Raw genomic sequence first — 9,217 nt, 5'->3', positions numbered from 1 at the left:
CACAGGAGATCTTGGGAGATGTTTCTGGGTCTGTCAGCAACTACTGTGATTCTCAGCCAGGCGTCTCAACTGTAGTGCAGACAGCGGCATCATGGACCTTAAGAGAAAAGAGAACAACAACTTCTCATAAAAATACTGCCTTTTGTCATGTTCCTGTGGATTGCTTTTCTGGCTCTGGACACATTTCCTGAAGCCCACCTCCAGGACTCAGGCTTTGAGATGAAGGCCTGTCTTGCCAGAGGGGAAGGAGCCTGGCATTGCCTGTGGAGGCAAGGACGGCCTTCAGGAGACATGCTCACCTCACTGACAACCCTCTTCAGCTGCTCCACTCTGTGAGTCTGTCTGGGCCTCTCCTGTTTCTGTGATGTGTTTTAGGGCTCTGTTTATGAGATGTTGATCACTGTCCGGGGTTAAAGAGAGGAGGATGCCGGGACCCCAGTCTCCTCTCGCAGGGACTGATTGGAAGGTGGGCACAGGAGAAGCTGATACCCATGATGAGCTCACATCCCAGATTCATCTCTGCTCCCCAGACTGCAGGGGCACTTTGGCTCCTTGATTTTTCCTGATTGATTTGAACTCAGTGAGGAGCGAGCCCTTCGTCCCTGCAATGTAACCAGAAAGAGGAACTCTTTCTTACTTCTAATCTGCTAAGAGTTGTCAGATGCAAACTTACCAGTGAGCCATGTGCACAAATGCTAAATCAGTTTCTGTGAAAATGCTCACTCTCAGATTTCCACCCACTCCCCTCCTTCTTTACAGGATGGGGAACTTATATATGTGGCCTGTGTGCCTGCGTGATGATGGGGGAAGGGAATCTATGACACCCCTCTGTGGCTCAGTGTCATAGGTGGTCTCTGAGGAAGGATGACCCTCTTTCCCAGTTCCAGCGGTGAACTGACCCACAGCGCTCATGAGGGGCTGGTGAAACTGCATTTCTGACTCTCAGCTCTTGGTAGCACCCAGTGCTCCCTGACCGACTCAGTCTCACCTCACTCTGCTGACCCCTCTGAATCTTTGTCATCCTCCAACCTGCCCTTGCGCAGGACAGCCCCCTCCACAGACTCGGCTGCAGGGTCATTTGCCCCTTGCCTGCTCAGGTTCCCCTCCGGGACCCCAGGATCTGGTCAGCCACTGTCCACATCCCCCGCAAGGAGAGCAGGCCCCTGTGGTGTCACCAGCACCACAGCGGAACCCAGATCAGATCCAGAAATCTATGATCCAAAACTCGCGCCATCCTTTTGCCCAAAAACACTGCTAGCTCACTGTGCACACTGTCCTCCTGTGAGTCTAGAGAGAGAAGGGGTTGGAACCCTCTTTGACATGGAGGGCCTCTGCACTTCTTGTCTCACCTGCCCTGTCTGAGCTCTGTGACCTGTGCCTGCCACTGCCCCTGTGGGCCTTTCCTCCCGGGACTGGAACTGACACTCTTTCCTGGGGCTTGTCTTTCATGTTGACCCCCGACCTCCCCTACTCTATCCAGGTCAACGGAGGACACTGTGCAAAGTGTGCCTTGTCCAGAATATTCGGACCATATGTGGTCACTAAACCCTTCACGTCAGAAATATAAAATGAAGTAGAAAGATAAAGAACAGCATGGACACATGTGCCAAGGTGACAAAATCATGTCTAAGATGAGCATAGAAAAGCGTCTGTGGGATCAGAAAACATAGAAATTAGTTGTGGCGTTGACAAGACCAGCAGCAGTGGAGTGGTCGGAACAAAAGTTGTGTTGAAGAGGGTTGAGCAGGTGGAATCAGGAGAAGTTGAAAGATTTTTTTTCTCTGTAGACAGCATTTCTTTCCCTCATTAAAAAACCTCCACAGCGCATATAAGTTGAAAATCAAACTGCTCATTCAAATTGTTGCAAACGTAGTTGAAATAGAAGCGTTTAATTGTTTTATGCTTACAGTTTTAAAAGTCTTAAATGTACTGAGGGAAAATCTAAAAAAGCAAGATTTAACATGTTTTAGGGAATCAAGTTTATACTGAAGGTGTCGACACTTCTGCCCCCAATGCCAGTTCTACAGATCACTCTACTACAATGTACAGTAAACCATGAAGGAAAATAGGTACAAGCTGAATCCTGCATAATGAAGAAAGAGGTAAAATGATGTAGGGTGGAAAAGTTTCCGTTGTTTATAATTTTTGTCAAGCCTTCAAGAGTAAAAAGCAAACGCCAAAGATTTAACTCACACTCCACCCCTATTGAAAACTGTCCAGGTCAGCCCCTCTCCCTCAATTCATTCCTCCATCCAGTATAATGTGTAAATAAAAGTTTCTCCAGTGGCGCGGGGCTAGGGCCCTGAAAACGAAATGGGATACCCAGCCATTGCTCTCCTTGACTCAGAGCCATCACCAGCACTAGAAATAGTTTTGCTTTTAGAATCAAGACATACTGTGCCAGTAGCTGCAGAATGACTTGTGAAAAGGAGATGGGTTTCCAACCACGCCTTTGTTGGAGGAAAGCTGCATGCAGAAGGAGCCAGGTGAGGGTTCAGGAGAGCAGTGGGAACTGCATGAGCAAGTTCCCGGAGCAGCTGGAAGGCATGGAATCCTGAACACTTGGTGATGGCACGGTGCAGTGAGGAGCGGGAATGCTCAGGGGCAGCAGAGGATTCCAGGTCAGAAAGACATGGATTGGTTTGGGGAAGCTCTCAGAAGTCCCACCCCATTACTTCTGTCTTCTCCATGAATTATTTGCTGCGGTCATTGGAAAGGAAGTGGGTCCACTGTGAATAAAGCAGTTGTGTAGGAAGCATGAAATGCAAGGTGAGAAGTAATGCTCTCTTGATCATGAATTGAAGATAATTCAGTAAAGTTTCAAGTTTTGTGATCAGTGCTCAGGGTCTCACAGAAACGGATGTGTCCCTTATTGGGACAGAGCAGGAGAGTATGGACAGGGGAGAAAACAGCTAGAGAAGGGTGCCTGATGGGGAGATTGTAGCACTGAGTAAGCTGGGTAAGAAGGGGCCTGATGGAAGATGGCGAAAGCTGTGGGGACCACAGTGGACACCCTGAGAAGTAGAAGGCTGTGTAAGCAGAGCCATTAGAGTGAGGGAGCAGGACTCCTAGGGCAGGGTGTTGAGGTGATGAGACAGGGAGGGCTACAAACGGACATCATGTGTTCATTCTGTGTAGGGGGGGAGAGTGGGTGGGTGTGCGGGGGGGGGGGCAGGGGTGGAGTGCATTCTCTGATGCCCCAGGCTGTACCTTGGGCAGGGGTGCGTTATCCGGAGGAGCATAACATCTGTGAAGACTGAGAGGCTCCGATTAAGCCAGGGCCAGTCTCCTCGGCCTGAGGTCCACTGGAGGGTTCCCAAAAGTGAGGGTGAGAGCGGGGGGGGGGGGGGGGGGGGGTAGGGGGGGTAGGGAAACGAGGAGGTGGGAGGGGGAGGGGGAGAAGAGAAAGGGGGAGGGGGAAGAGGAGGGAGACAGAGGGGGAGGAGGAGGGAGAGGGAGGGGGACGGGGCGGACCGGGAGGAGGAGGGTGTCTCAGGACCGGCCAGTTGAAGGCAGAAGCTGAGTGGGCCGGGCGGGAGGAGGATGACTAGGGCAGTGGTATTGGTTCCACACGAGGGCGGAGGCTCCGCTGTGTCAGTCGGGGACAGGACGTGGACGTCACAGTGCGGGGACGCTAGCGGACATTGCAAACACGGTGCAGAAGGCACCCTCAGGCACAAGGCTGCAGGGCGACCTGTAAGGACCTCACGGCGCCCCAGCGCGCAGGATCAGAACTGGCCAATCCGGGCGCAGCGCCGCCACGCATGCGCATCCGCCGGGGAGCGTGGCTTCCGGCCCTTGTTGCCGGGATCCAGGGCAGCGGGAGAAGGCGCCGTGCCCAGGGCTGCCCGGCGGCGCTACTCGGGTGGTCGCAGTGTCCGCTGCTCTTCAGGATCCGCGCGCTTCTCTTGCTCCGCCGAGGTCTCCTTGCAAACGTCCTAAGAGAGAGCGGCTTTTGACTTGCATGTGAGCCATTCGGTTTCTGTGGGCAGCAGGGGGCAGTGTGGTGACGCGCAGCCGCCGTCTCCCCTCTCCCCCGCCCTTCTCGTTTGAAAAAACTCCGTAGTGTCTTCACTGCAAAGCGGTATTTTCCTTTTGCGCCTGCGCGCTGCACTCGAAATTACTCTTTGTTGGGCTCCTTTGAGTGCATCTGTTTTGAAAAGGTTGTGCCTGGGAACAAAAACCCATTTGCCTTCAAAATTAGCTCTTCTTCTACTGGGCTGCTTGGGTTCCTCAGGGACTTGTGTTTCCGTTTCTCTGAATGCGCTGGTCACTGTCTTGCCCCACCTGGTTTGGCCTTGGCTGGGCCTGTATCCAGAGTTTCTTCAGTGATGAAACGCCCTCACATGTCAGGGTAGAAAATTTGGAGGACAGATGAATGTACTGAAGACTGACCCAAACCACAGTCCTGTCACCCCGCCAAGGCCATTATTAGTGTTTTGCGCTAAATGTCCTTAGAGATTTTTCTTCAAAAGGCCTGCATTTTCAGTATACTTAATCGTTCATTTTTGCATCGTGACCTCTCCTTGGGGTTTCAAGTCAGTTTTTCGTGTTTGAAAATCGTTTTCATATTTAACGTCATTGTACAGAAAAGTAACGGTGAGGTGTTGTAAAATGTAGAAAGCTTTCGTAAATGTGGGTATAAAGAATACACTGAACATGACCTTAGGGGCCCATAGCCGGCCCTGCTATTGGATTGGGAACAAGGCAGGTGCCAGCACCGTGTATGAAGCCAGCCTGATCTGAACGCAGTGGTCTTTCTCACTAAGTCCACTTAAGACTTCTTACGTTCATTTCTCTCAAGCCTCACATAACTACAGTCCCAGGTTCCTTAGGAATAAATGAATAAGTTTAAAATGAATAATTTTCATTTTAAACAGTACTGACCACAAAAGTTTGAACACATTGATCGTGACTTCTTTACAATAAAAATGCCTGCTTATGGGACACCCAGTTCTTCCCTAGTATTTTCTTCCACTCCGGTCTCCTGGAGGGCCTTGCGCCAGGGCTCAGGAGAACTCCCTTCCAGTTCCTGGGCTACCAGCCTTACCGTTTTTGCTCTCTGCGCTGCTTTGCTTTCTGAGCTGCTGTTTCTTCCACTTTAAGAAGGGCACTTGCACTGCGCTATTATTTGAACATGGAGTCCCAACCAGGGAAGGGGTGGTGATAGGGTCCCTGCTCCCAGTCAAAAACTCTGCTTTTTCTGCATGTGGTGGAATTCGTTCTAGGAAGCGTTAGCTTTCCTCTTCTGGAGAGTTCCATATCCGTGGTCTACATACCGTAATATTCCCGCTGATGCCAGTGCCCCAGACACGAAAGGAAGAAAGGAGAAGGGGGAAATTATAAACATGAACTGGCCCATCCTTAGGGGACAGACGCTAATTGTGACCCAGAGCTTAGATCCCCAACGCGGTGAAGTACCTATACATGCCCTAGTTGTAATGGAAACATTATCAGAAAGAGAAACATATCACTTTAAAGCTAATATATTTTTGAAATCGTCTTCATACACTAGACATTACCCTGAATTAATAAGTGCATGGACTGCAGCAGCATCAAAGACCAAAACCGAGACGGATAGCAGCCTTTGTTTCAGTTTAGGGAGCTTTTCATGAAGGATCTTTTCCAAATGGGAAATGATAATCGCCATATTTGCTAACTAATGGCATCTTTTGTTGCGTTATTCTGACACAGACCCTCATTGTTTGAAATTTAAGGATGTAGGGAAACGCTTTACTCCCCTGGTACTTAGGATTCCAGAGCTGGTGCTCTGACCTGTTACAAAATCATGCGGAGAAGACATTTGCATATATACTGTATGTCAGGCAGTGCACTAAGCCCTCTGTACGTAATGTCGTCTCATTCATGAGAGAAAACTTATCTGGTAGGTTAGTATAATTATGTCCATTATCAGATGAGAAGATTCTGCGACTTAGGTCCCTGCCACAGGTGTCTGTAGAACCTGAACCCTATGATGACTCAGGGCACACGTTTCCCTGTGGTCTCACTATTGGGAACACTGGTAGATGGCTGAGAAAATGCTTCCTATTGACCAGTGGTGACTTTCGTTTATGCAACTGACCCTGTGGAACTCTGTCCTGTTGCTGCTGGGAAATTGGGGTCAAACCAGTGGTAGCACCTGGGGATAAAAGAATCCAGGTCAAGTGATTCAAATGGAGGTTAAAGGCTTCATCCAGCTGATGTGTGTCACCTTCAGACCAGGGACCACTCTGAGCTGAAGCAGAACTGGAGACTGTACAGGGAGTGTAGAAGGAAGGTCCCCGGCTACGGAAAGGCCATGAGAAGCCCATGTAGACGGAAAGGAGAGCAGAGGTCCCTGTGCAGGGAAAGGAGAAGAGAGGTCCATGACTGCTGTTCCCAGGTTACAGTTTCTGTAACAGCTGCTAATGTGTGGTTGGAGAGGCTGGGAATTGGTTCTGCTGCTTCTCCGACGCTTGCTGCAAATCTCATTCTAGCAGCCTTCAGAAAAGTTGCTTGAGAGCTGTTTTGTGCGTCTTGTTGTTTGTTCCGAATAGAGGGTAAGAGGAGGTGCCAACACAGGTGCACAGTGGAAGAGAAGCGAAAAAAAAAATTCAAGGAGACAAGGGTTGAAGCAAGGAAAAGTGGGGCCTGTTTTAGTTAATTTACAACGTCTGCTATAAGATGATGAACTCCGTTCATTATCACCCCATTCTTTTCGGAGAGGAAGGAAGAGGGATGTACGAGGTCCAGGAATTGAGTCAAGAAGTGGGGAGAAGGAGCAGTGTGTTCTTGGTCTCCTGTCCCTGACCGTAGCCTGGATCATGTGTCTCCACAGGCCAGTGGGGAGTTCTTGCTTGGACATGATGGATGCCCTTGGTAAGCGGTGTAGGTATCAGAATGAAAAGAAAACAAGCAAAGGAGACACGGACTTAGCGAATTAACTTCACGTCCATGAAACTTCGAAGTCTATGAAAATTCTCATGTCTCGTTTTCTCATTTTCTCAGGTACTCATTTTAAAGTTAATTAAATCTCTTTGTATGAATTTCCAGAATTCTGTTTTTCATGAGGAAGATACAAATTAATTGCACTGGAATTAAATATAGACATGGATATTGAATCTCAGAAATAATTCTTAAAAGACTTTTCGAAAGAGTAGGGACATAGTTTTCACCTGTCACCTAGCAGGCACTTAAAGCACTGTAGTACTCTTTTACAAGGTGTAAACTTGAAGCTGATATGCAAAACGAGGTGAAAGTGATTGGGTGGTGGAGGATTTCTGAATTTTTCTGTTGTCTGTTCTCTGCCTTCCCAAATGACTGCAAATCGAAGAATTTCCTTTATCGCCTGACAGCAAAATTAGGAGTGAATGTATGACTTCTCTTCTGAGTGGGTTCTGTAATCTCCCTGCCCCTGGGCAGGATGAAGGGGACAGTTGGCCCTCACCACAGGGAACATAAGGTAAGCATGCTAGAGGACAGACTAAACAAATGCATTTCATACAATGAAAATGGAACTCTAAGCAAAGAAACAGACGGGCAAAAATGTAGCTGCTGACCTTGGGAAGGTTGCAAGATGCTATTTCACTTTGAGAAAGGAATTGGGTTCTTTCTGCTGTCAATGTCAGGTTACCAAATACAATATTTTCACTCTTTTTACTACTTACACTTTCAGCAAGAGAAATGAATTAAACATTTTCAAGCGTTTTCAAATGATGTTTTGAACAGCTAACTGATGCTCTGAGTTTCATAAAATCTGGTGAAGTCACCATGCCATATGAATCTCATAGTGTTTACTGTGCACCTTTATACTTCAGAAAAGCAGTAAAGAAATTCTTCCCAAGTCAATACTGGTCATCCTGGGGGGATGGGACTGTGATTGCTTTGTTATAGTTGTGAGGCCTCCAAATATTCTCCAGGGAGCTTGAAGTGACTAGGGTACGTGGAGAATACATGGATAAAAACCGAAAACAAATGGAGGAAAGCTGGTGACAAGACGTTCCGATCAGCAGAAACACAAGATTCTATGGAGCCTGGACACTGGGTTTCCAGTAGGGATGCTACTGAAGGGAGCCTTTTTCCCACCCTTAGGCCTGGCACAGGGGGACTTACAGAGAAGCAGCCATTTATTGCAGAGGAGAGGCAGAGTGGTTTTTTTCAAACACGAAGGGCGGGGCCGGGATAAGTTATACGGTGCCACAGTGCCATCTAATGTCCAGAGAAACTGAGCGTGCACATTCCTGACATAAACTCCTTCTTTATCTCTAGTTTTCCGGGAAAAACACCACAGAAGCTGTGTAAAGACTTCATGCCAATAAAGGCCAGATAAAGCAAACGTCAGCCCAATAGACTTCTGGGCACCAAAACCAACTGGCCTCTTCCTAAGTCCCGCCCTTGAAACCATAGGAACAGCATGTCACATCTTCTACACAGGACTCCTGCCCCAACAGGGCTGGAGCTGTGGTGTCATTGATGGGTTCTGGGCCTGCGCACTGACCTGTTAGGTTGGTGTCAGTCTGGGATCCCACATCTGGTAGAACTTTCCTTCCAGTCCCTGTGGCAAACTTTCAGTTGAGGGACAGGGTCACTTGTTACCCAGTTGCTCCGCCCGCCCCTCCCTTACAACTGAGGGACAGTGCCAACCCCAGCTCTTCCTCCTATCCTCCCAGACCTTGTTCCCCATCACCCCTCCCCCTACCTCCACCTGCCTGTGAACACCCACTACTGGTGACACACTCACTTGCCTCCTGTCAGTCCTCAGTCCAGGGAACCCTCCCCAGGGCCTCATGGCCCAGGAGCCTGACTGGATCAACCCTGGAGTGTCTCCTTAGGGATTTTCTCCTGGGCAACCGACCATCCCGGTGCTCATGGACAAGCACTGGTGTGGGGACAGAGGCAGGAGTGCAGTTTCCAGGCTCTGGGCCGCACGTGGAAAGGTGCTCACTCGGGTAGAAAAGGGCCATCGACTGTGACTGGATGGCCATCAGCTGTGACTCGTTGGCAGGCAGCTGTAACCAGTGAGCCCTTGGCCACCAATATAACTGCCTTGGCTACATTAGCAGAAAATGGGGGCAAGAAGATGGTGGCTGAGCTAGAAGCAGATTGCAGTTAGCACTGCGGATTGCAGCCAGCAAGGGAGTTTGGTTAACAGATAAGCGGACAGTAGGTTGCAAATGATGTGGCTCCTGCTTCCTGTGTCTACAACCCAGCCGCCTCGAGAATTGAGTGTAAGACTCCC

At 49.2% G+C, this 9,217-nt stretch overlaps 1 protein-coding gene across 1 annotated transcript in view; it reads left to right on the top strand.

The window, feature by feature from the left end:
- Positions 1 to 2,474: 2,474 nt before the first annotated feature.
- The window catches only part of LOC308494340 (uncharacterized protein), a 34,109-nt gene continuing 27,366 nt past the window's right edge, over positions 2,475 to 9,217 (top strand). Inside the window, exon 1 of the mRNA XM_081042038.1 lies at positions 2,475 to 2,621. The gene's annotated coding sequence lies outside the window, so the exon portion shown is untranslated. The remainder of the gene's footprint in view (positions 2,622 to 9,217) is intronic.

The sequence above is a fragment of the Rhinolophus hipposideros genome, assembly GCF_964194185.1.
Source record: "Rhinolophus hipposideros genome assembly, chromosome: X".
NCBI lineage: Eukaryota > Metazoa > Chordata > Mammalia > Chiroptera > Rhinolophidae > Rhinolophus > Rhinolophus hipposideros.
The sequence above is the reverse complement of the archived record's forward strand: the minus strand, read 5'-3'. Positions and strand labels throughout refer to the sequence as shown.